Genomic DNA, 10,870 nt, shown 5'->3' with positions numbered 1-10,870 from the left:
TTTCCATCAGGAATAAATGTTTAATTCTGTTAAATATTATTCTATAAGCTAGTGAAATAGTCCTTTAATTTTTTTTATTGAGACCTATTAATATTAGAATCAAGTGAGCAAATTTTCTTATTTTAAAACATTCTTGCTCTATAAACAATACATGGTTATAGTTCGTTGTTATTTTAACATACTGCTTAGTTCTTTGTGCTAATAGTTAACACAAGTGTTCTGCATATATATTCTTGGGCAATACTGAGGCTTCTTTTCCTTCTTAAGTGTGTTGTTTAAGTGTGTTACACATGGACCTTCAGTATTGCAATTACCCAATAGTATTTTATTTCATTTGTTTTTAATTATAGTGACAATTGTTTATCTATTTTCATTTGTTTTTCTTTCAACAACCTAGCCTTTGAATTTTCTTCTTTGTACTTTTGCCTATTCTGTTTCCTATATTTAATGTGTCAAAATCAACTTATCAGGTTTCCCCTCTTTTGCATTCCTGGATTGCCATTTTCACCTCCTTGAATTGAGTACTTAGCATCTTTTCATTTTTGTTTACTGTTATAATATGTAAAGGTACAAATATTCTAATAGACACAAATTGAGTCTCAATCCATGGATTTTTGATATATGATATTTTTATTATGGCTGTTTTCTAGATAGTCCATTATATCAGTCTTGATTTCCTCTCTGAACTAGGAGTTAAAGCTTTCATCTTTTAATAGCTAGTAATTTTGTTTTTGTAGTTGTTTGTATTTCTAATTGTATTATAATATGGTTAGCAAATGTTATCTGCACCATTTCAGAATTTGAGAGTTGAACTTCTGGTGAGGTTTTTAGATTAATATACAGTAAATTTTTATAAATGGTCTTTAACTATATCATATACCCAATTTATCAGGTATTTTACATATATAATGTCACATTAATCAATAAGGCTATACCCCTCCAATGCCCCAGCTTGGTTGGAAACTCCTTGTCCAGCAGAGGTTTCAGGATCATGGCTGAGAGAACAAATTTATCCAGGACACTGTATTTTGTCTGGAGGGATGGGAGATGGCTAATCTCTCTAGATAAGAGCCCAAAACTTTCATCTCCTGTGGTTTTTATTGAGGAGAGGATTTGGGAGATACAAAATCAAGACTTACGGATCATCAATAAGCTTCCAGATGCTTGAGTTACAGTTGACAGTTACTGATTACAGATATCAATATAGAGAACACAGTGACCAGTCTGTGTTAGGGCCTGCTAAATATCCGGACACCATGCTGACAACAGGTGCAAGGCTTCATACATTTTTAGCTTGTTTATAGTTAACTAAGAGATAAGAAAAGCAGAGCAAGCTCTAAAGCATAATATGCATTCTTTAAATCCAATTCCTATGGGAACCCTCTGAGTGGCCTTCGGTCCTGTCTGCCTCTTAGCCTTCCAGTTTTCCATTGAGTCTTTAAGGCCTCCTGGGATTGGAAGAGGGGGGATGGGAGTTGGCTCACAGCTTGGGTTACAATTCCTGAAACTACAAGGAGCAGTTCCCTATAAATCAGTATTATATTATTTAGATTTTATATATTTTTATTATAAGCAGAGAAAAGTGAATTAAAATGTTCTATTGCTATTCTCCAGATTTGATTTTTCCTTGTACTTGCTGCAGTCTTGGCTTTGTATTTTAATGTTATGTTAATTTCTGGCTTAAAGAAAAATGACAGCAATATACTAACTGTTAATTATATTCTTTATTATTGAAAATGCTCCCCTCTGTCACATTTAATGCATTAATTCCTGAATCAAATTTGTTTGATCTAGCTATAAAGATGTCAGCTTTCCTTGCATTAGCATTTGCCTAGTTTACCTTTGTCCTCTTTTTACCTTGAACATTTTGATTAACATATATTAGATGTATTTGTTGTCTATGACCTATAGTTAGCTCCTCCTCCTCCTCCTCCCCCCGACCCCCTTTTTGGAAAATACAAGCTCAGTACATATTTTTATAAGGAAATTTATCAATTACATTTACCTATATTATATTTGACATTAATTAGCAAATACTTTCTTTAAGTTTTATTGTAACACATCTTATTGTTTTTATTTTTCTATATTCTGCCATATAATCTATGTATTCTTTCTTTCAATCCCACTTTTCTCAATTGAAAGTCATATAGCTATTTTTTTCTTATCACTTCTTCTGATGGTTATATTTACATTTTAAATAATATACTAGTATCTTTATTTCATAAATTTTAATGTTAAAAATTAGAATTACATATTAAATTTATCTTCTAAAAGATGAGGAAATTAGATACATTCCCACCTCTTTTCTGCTCCTACACTTAGACTTTTATTGTAATGCTGGAATTTTGGTCTAATTCATTGCAATTGCAATTATATTATTATTTTCATTTGGTGTATTTTTTTCTCTTGATGTCTATCGTTTTCTTTTAAACATAATTTACACATTTATTTATCAATGACTCAATAATTCCATCATGCATGGTATTAAGTTGTTACTCCCAATCTTTTTGTATTATGGTGGCTTCATTTCCAAGTTTTGTTTTTGTTTTATTGAGTCTTTGGTTAGATTCCTCTATCAGGTTGATTTTTAAAGATTTATGTTCACTATATATCATGATCTGTTAAACAATGTCAGTCTTTATATGTTCACAATGATTTAAATACATGTAAAATCTTGATTGATATTTTTCTTTATCCACTCAGAATTCAGAATTTGTAGATATTATTCTTATGTTTATTTGGAAGTAAACACTAATGTCCTGAAGTCTGAGGACTTTTTTTTTTTTTTTTTTTTTTTTTTTTTTTTTTTCTTGATAAGTGAAGTGCTTTCTTTTTCTACCAAAATGCCATGGGAGTTTTTCTTTAAGTAGAAGTCTAATACATTAATCAGAAAACTTTCAATGAAAATAATACAAATTAAATTTGAACTGACATGAACAAAGAAAGAGGAATTTGAAAGCTCACATGGATGAACTGGGAAGGGAAAGAATATTGTTACTTTTAAGGCTGACTGTCATAAGTACTCAAATGATATCAAGTTTTTCTTATTTGTTTTTAAACTAAGCTTTGAGCTAAACATTTATGTGGGAAATATGATTATGAGCAGTTCCAGACACATAGTCTCAAGGGTTAGCAACAAAAAGGGAAAGCTATTATCTCCTAGATCCACCTTGAAAAATATCATAAAGCCTCTAATTTGTCTGAGGTCCACCTCCATGTGGACCTGTCAGTGTAATCAGAATCTGAATGAACTAGCTCTGCACACTTCCTTCCACCCAGTGCTGAAGGTGCTATGATGGTACATCTGCACTATAATTGACATGGCAGAGTTTATTTATAAAATATGAGGGTTACTTTTATCAGAAGAATAATAATTGTGAATTTCATTTCATTCATTCACCAGAATATCATTTATTATTTGAGATTTTGATTTCATTTCTTACTGAAAAACAGTATAGACTTTTAACCTGCAGATGCAGATGTTATTTTACTTCAGAATGACTTTCTTCTCTTAAGTCCCTTCACTTTTGCTTGAGCCCCTGGTCTTTCTTGTAAATATAGGTCATTTTATTATGCCAATAAATTCAACATTTTCTTCACTGATGCCCCTTAGAGACAATGCAATTAGCATTCTTCTTATTTCCAAAGGTTCATCAATGTATTTTGTTAAATAAAAGACAGTGTATGATTTAACTGTTATGATACTAATGTCAAAATATTAGTTCTATAAAAAAATAAGTACTTCATGCTCGTGGATCTTAGTTATGCTTGGATGAGCTTGGTTGGGCTAAACTTCAAACTGCGGGTTGGATTCAGATTATCTTCAAGTATCACTCATCCTTCTTGGACCCCAAACCTACCTACGGCATATTCTTCACCTATGAAAAGTAGGAGTACAAGAATGCAAATTCAGCTGTAAAGAACTTTTTAAGCTTTTGTTGATGTCACATACACTTACATCTTATGGTCAAAGCAAGGTTTGTGATCAAGCCCAAAGCAAGAGTTAGTTCAGTACTTTCAACCATAACAGGAATGTGAATGTATATTATCGTAGGAGAGTTAAGAATTGAGAAAAATAATTCAATGTTTTACAGTTTCTTTGTTGGTCACAATTATTCACATGTGAAATATACTCATCCTTTTGCAAAGACTTCCAAAAGTTTCATTTAATCATAGCAGCAGACTCAAAGTCCAGAATCAGAGAATCTACATTATATCCAGATATTGTTTCTTGTGATCCAAAAGCCTATTAACTAATTAAAAGTTCACCAGTATCCAAAGTACATTAGTATAACATAGATGGGAAAAATATAACAATTCCCATTCAAAAAGAATGATAATGGAATGCACATATCATTCAATAGTGCATAGACATTTCATATTCCTGTTGAACAAATATTGCGAAGTTCACCTAGCCTAGGACAGGCAGTGATCTTTAATTAGGTCCTCTGTCTGTTTCCTGGAAATGTTTCTCTGGCCTATTGTTTTCCCAGCGCCTTATCTATCATTTTGGAGGTCTTGACTTTTCCCAAAATCCCCCTTGGCCACTTCTGGAAAACACATGGGAGAATATGTTTTTCTTCAGAGCAAAGGAGGTTTTTGAACCTGCTCTCTCCATGGAAAAAAACAGTATGCTCAAAGGTCCTTTTATATCTTGAACACTTTCAGTCTCTTTTAGTCCACACTAGAGAGATCTTTCCAACACAAATCTCTGAAAAACTGTAAAATTTCCAAGTATTTGATTCTAGTCAGTCTCATATAATAGCTACTACCACAATTACTTCTGAGACATTCATTTTAATTGCAATTATAGTTTCCCTAGAAGTAGAGGATGTCTGGTGAACCACACTCAAGATTTCTAGAAGCTCCCCCTTCCTTTTCAGCTAAAGAGACCTACTAAATGTTTATTTAATTCTTTCAGAGGTTGGTAAAGTAGTATTATAGCCACACACTTATTTTTGTCATACTCTGAAGCTATATTTTATTGGAAGTACCAGAGAATTATTCTTCCCCCTGAGGGGATATCTTAAAAATCATATATTTTATATAGTGAAAAACAGTTTAATTTTTTAATTTTGCAATTCTAGCACTTCTAGGTTCTTCCTATTTCCTCTCAATTCTATTTTTACCTTGCCAATTTTTCCTTACAAAACTTTATCAAATGCAACTGTAGCAACCTCCCTGGAATTTCTAAAGTCACCTCAAAATCTCAATCAACATAACAGGTTCCTTAGATGTAGTCTCTGTTCTCCTCATTATAATGAGTGACAGTTTTGCCAAATGTTTGGCCACTATATGGCATAGGTTGACATTTTCCCTATTTCTTATAACTTTCCTCACAGTCTTTCAATATTTCTTATCTCCTATGGCAGTATTCTTGCCACATGCTACCCAATTCTCAAACCCCTGCCACCAGTTTTTTTTTTTTTTTTAAATAGCTGCTCTCCTTGGAATTGATTGTGAGACTGATGATGCATAACCATCCACCCAAAACCTCAGTGCCTTATAGTAATTAGCATAGTTTCTTGTCCACGCCATTTTGTGTGGTATATATAATTCTACTAATGTAGACTGGGTTTGGCTCCGAGTTTCAGATTAGATCCAGGTCTGCAAAATGCAGCCCTCATTCTTCATAAATCAGTGGCACCTATCTAAGGCATGATTTCCTTATGACTAAAAGCAAGAGTTCAAGAAGGCAAATCCATATATATAACCACATTTTAAGGTCTCGATTATGTCACATATGTTAACATCTTATTGCCAAAGCAAGTCAATTGTGCAAGGTCAAGGAAAAGAAGTGAGAAATTATACGCTACATACAACAAAGATATAATGATGATATGGATGGATATCAGTATTGGAGGGGCATGAATAATTTGGAACTATAATTCAATCTACACAAAGTTTTTGTTGTTAAGAGGAATTCAATAGAGAATTTCTAAAATTCGTAATATTTTTTTCCTGATGCATCTTAATCAAGGCTTACTTATATTCAAAATCCTTGAAGGTAGAGGCCAATGAGAGAAGCATTACCTAATTTTCATGTTAATGCCATATAGATTTTCACATGTCAATTTTCTCTTATGTCACTGTGACTTATCATATCCCTGTGACTCTGGCTTTTCTAGTTTCTAAAGAGATCTAATAAGAACCAGTTTAAGAGAAATTGTTGGAGTTCCCATATTTCATAAGATGACTAAGTCAAGATTTCTACACATCCTCAAAAAATATCCATAGAGATAAAAAATAAGAATAATTAAAACCACCCAGAATATAGAGAACACTACAAATCTTATGTCATGGATAAGTAGGGTGATAAATGCCCAAATAACACAGATATAGCTCCAGAGTTTATGGTTAAGGCGGGGATAGAGGTGGCAAGAATACCCAAGAACAAGGAGACCAAGAGTAAATGAACACAAATAAAAATTACTCTCAGGAAGAGAGTCCTACATTTAGTAAGAAAATATTAAAGGAGGTTTGTAACCAGTAACTCAGAGAGTAGTTATTAATAAATTGAATGCAATTCTTTGCACAAGATTCACAGTGATGGGCTCAGAAGGCACTGCTTCTGGTAAGAAAAGGGAGAAACTTGGAAAGGGAAGCTATCTTTTTTGAGACTTTGTAGTTACACTGAAAATAGAAACAAGGTATACATAGTAAAGAGTATCATTAAGAAATTCAAGGACAGGAAGTATGAATCAAGGATTGTGTATTCAGCCAAGGCTTTAAAAAAAAAAATTTATCAAGGGTATATAAGTATAGCTTTACTCTGTAGAACCAACTAAACAAACAGAATCAGAAAATCAGAAAACACAGTTAACCTCTCCTAAAAGACTAGTTTTACTATATTAAGAGAACATACTTGCCAATAAAACATCAGACAAGGGTTTAAGCTCCAGAAATATATAAAGAACTTATACAGCTCAACACCAAGAAGACAAACAATCCAATTTAAAAATGGTCAAAGGACCTGAATAGACATTTCTCCAAGGAGGACATACAGAGGGCCCACAGACATATGAAAAGTGCTCAACATCACTAGCCATCAAAGAGATACAAATTAAAACCACAATGAGATAGCTGCCAGAGGGGAGGGGGTGGAAGATAAAGTGGAAAGAAGGGGAAGAGATTAGTCAAACAACTTGTATGAATGACCCATGGACATGAACAATTGTGTGGAGATTGACTGTGGGAGTGAGGAGAGGGCTGGGCAGAGGAGGGCAAAGGGTAAAATATTGGGAAAATTGTAATAGAATAAACTAGAATAAAAAAATAAAATGAAAATGAAAAATAAAATAAAATAACTCAGAAAAAAAGAACAAGGTCAATCACAGAATTCACTAAGCTATCTAAAGACTTGCAGTCATCTGTGCATATAACTACTTGCTAGTCCCAGAAGATAAGACATCACAAATGAAGTGGTCATCCCTGTCAATAAGAAAATAGAAAATACAATAAACATTTTAAGATCATGAAAAATTTTCCAAAAGAACATTCATGAAACAGAAGGAAACAATAACATAACACATAAGACCCCAACATAATTAAATATGCATTTTCAGATATATAAAAATGACTTAAATCAGAAATTTTTAAACTCAGAAAAAATTTTTAAAAAGAAAGCTCTGAAATAGGACTACAATCAGGAATTAAATTGAAGGAGAAGATAAAATTAATAAGAAATTAAAAATGAAGACAGAGCCCTGGCAGGTTTGGCTCAATTGGTTGGAGTATTATCCTGTACACCAAAAGGTGGCTGGTTTGATTCCTGGTCAGGGCACATATCTGGATGGCAGGTTCTATCCCAGGTCAGGGAGCCTGTGAGAGGCAACCAATCAATGTTCAATGTTTCTCTCTCTCTCTCTCTCTCTCAAAGCAATGGAAAAAAAAAATGTCTTCAGGTGAGGATTAAAAAAAAAGTGATATACAAGTAAAAGAATCAGATTAAAAGTGATTGAGCTGTTTACTGCTCAATGGTAGTGGCCATTAAGTCTGAAGAGTGAGTGGCTTTTGGCCTCGTTTTTCCTGTTTATTTTCACCTCATTTTTTACTTTGTTAGTAGAGCGCAGTTATGAATCACAAGAAGAAGCTGAAGCAATGGTGCTGGTATTGTAAAAGAGATTTTGATGGTGAGAAAATCTTTATACAGCACCAAAAAGGCAAGACATTTTAAATGTCATATATGTCATAAGAAATTATACACAGGATCTGGCTTGACTATATATTATTGCATGCAGGTACATAAAGAAACAATAGATGCTGTACCAAATGTAATACTTGAAGAACAGGCATAGAGTTAGAAATATATGAAGGTATTCCAGAAAAAGACATGGATGAGAGAAGACAACTTCTTGAAAAGAAAACATAGGAGAGTAAAAAAAGAAGAGGAAAAAGAAGAAGGAGAAGGAGAAGAATAAGAAGCAACAAGACGATTCCAATGAATATGATGACTCTGCAGCTTCATTTCAGCCACAGCCATTTCAACCCCTACAAAGTTATACCCCCCCCCAATGGCACAGCAAGGACTAACACTAGTTCTGGGAGCATCAGGAATACCTCCAGGCATATTGCCATTAATGCTGGTATCCCTCATCTGATGTCAGAGATGCTGCCAGTTATACCAGGCCTGCCTGCCACTTGGAATGATGCCAGTGGGTGACATGATGCCACCTGGAGCAGGTATACCACTTCTGATGCCTGGTATGCTACCAGGTATGCTCTCTCCTCTTCCACATTCTGGAATTCCTCCAATGACTCAAGTACAGGCTGTTTCAGCACCAGGTATTCTTAATAGGCCACATGCACCAACAGCAATGGTTCTTGCTCCACAGCCTGCAGTTACTAAGCCTCTTTTCCCCAGTGCTGGATAGACTCAGGCAGCTGTCCAAGGACCTGTTGGTACAGATTTCAAGCCCTTTTGTAGTACTCCTGCAACAACTAAAGAACCCCCAAAACCTACATTTCTTGCTTATACATAGTCTATAGCTTCAACCACTAGTAGAGCAAACAGCATTGCAGATAAACCAGCAGCTTCAATAACAAGTAATCCCACTGCTCTTACAACAACCAGTGCAACCAGTAAGTTGATCCATCCAGATAAGCCTATATCACTGTAAATGAGAAGGGCACAGTAATCTAAATATCAGTGTAGGCCCCATTGGTGGTCCACTAGTTGGACCAATTGGAGGTATGATCCCACCAAAAAGTGAGACTTCTAATGCTGCCACATGGTCAGTATGGTGGTCATTATCAAGGAATGCCAGGTTACCTTCCTGGTGTTAGGCCTTCATATGGGCAGGGACCACCAATGGTGCCCCCATACCAAGGTAGGCCTCCTTGACCTCTGATAGGAATGAGACCTCCTGCAATGTTGCAAGGTGACCATTACTGATCTCCCATAATCCAATCTATTAGGTTTGGAGATTAAACCTTTTCTCAACTTGTTCTGTTTATATAGCCAAGCTTCTGTAAATAAGGCTTCATTGTGACTTTAATACACATTATCTTCTCACTTATTGGGAAGATAAATAAATTACCTATTGGGCATTTATTTTACATGGGAAAAATTATTTGGAATATTAAAGCAGGAACTTTTCCTGGAGTTGCAATTTATATGGTACGCCTTCTTTTTCATGTTTCATCTAGGTTTTTAGAAGTGAAGTATAAGAAATTCGATTTGTTAAATTGTGAAAGCACTAGAGTTACATGAACACACCATACCATCTTAATAAAGGCAGATTTTGTAAGCTTACATTGTTATTTGTAAAGTTATGCCTTCACAGCATTTCAGATTTTATGGGACTTCATGACCCCAACCTAGCTTGGTGAGGGCTGTAACTATTTCCAAGTACCTGTACATTGGAAGTCTGAATGTGTAAGAATATTTCATGTATTTAGAGTTCTTCATGTTTCAGGGTTTATGAAATATGTCCCATCAAGGTCCTGTGACTTTTCTGTACTGTTAAACTTCATTGTAATAAAATGGGAGGAAAACAAGTTATTGATAAGTAAGTTGAGGAAATAAAGACTAATGCATGTAACTGAAGTCCCTCAAAAATAATAAAAAACAACAAAGGAACAGAATTCATTTTAAAATTATTTTCCAGGAAAATTTATAGAGATTAAAGACCTGAATTTACTTATGAGAATTGCCCACAATTTCTGTAAAGACTTGACCAGAAAAGGACAAAATATATATGAATACAATTCTTGGCTGTGAACCTCACATGTTTCTTAGGTTTTTTTCTCCCCATTGAGGTGGGACAGTTTGGCTAAAGTGGGTTGTAGTTGGATATCTCCCTTCCCCAGGTCAGTTATGCTCTGATAATACCCCAGCAGCTCAACTAGTTTCTCCTGAAGACAGGTCTTGTTAACAAGAGCACAGTGCTCTGGAGTATTTCATAATGGTTCCTTTTTCCTACACCCTGTTGGAAGCAAGAAAGGATTTTTCTCTGATATTTACTGTGGGAACTGGTTGGGCTTGTGCACGTAAACTTTGCAAAAATGTGGGGTTCCCCACGACTGGATCCCTTGGTATTTTAACTCTCAGAGTTGTCTGTACTGAGACTCCAGCAATTTATCAATTACAGTTAAGGTGTTCCTAACGCAGCTTCTGGTTCCCGTGGTGGTTGCACCTGGTAAGCTGAGCCTCCCTGGATTCATCTGTCTGTCTTTCCAGTCATGGGGACAGCAGTTCGACATGTGTCCTCCTCTCTCTTAAGAATCCAAGAAGAATTGTTGATGTTTTATTCTATTCAGCTTTATATTTGTTGTGAGGACAGAGTGGCAACTTCCAAGCTTCTATGTGGAACTGGAAACCTGAAGTCTTAATATGCTTCTTTTTAGCTAATATTAGGTTCTCTAAAAT

General features: G+C 34.7%; 1 pseudogene; it reads left to right on the top strand.

Annotated features, from left to right (window-relative positions):
• Window positions 1-8,074: 8,074 nt before the first annotated feature.
• Window positions 8,075-9,394, top strand: LOC150021581 (BUB3-interacting and GLEBS motif-containing protein ZNF207-like; annotated as a pseudogene).
• The last annotated feature ends 1,476 nt before the right edge of the window (window positions 9,395-10,870 follow it).

The sequence above is a fragment of the Furipterus horrens genome, unplaced genomic scaffold, assembly GCF_987537825.1.
Source record: "Furipterus horrens unplaced genomic scaffold, mFurHor1.1.pri manual_scaffold_1, whole genome shotgun sequence".
In the NCBI taxonomy this organism is placed as follows: Eukaryota; Metazoa; Chordata; class Mammalia; order Chiroptera; family Furipteridae; genus Furipterus; species Furipterus horrens.
This window is presented reverse-complemented; position numbering and strand designations above follow the sequence as displayed.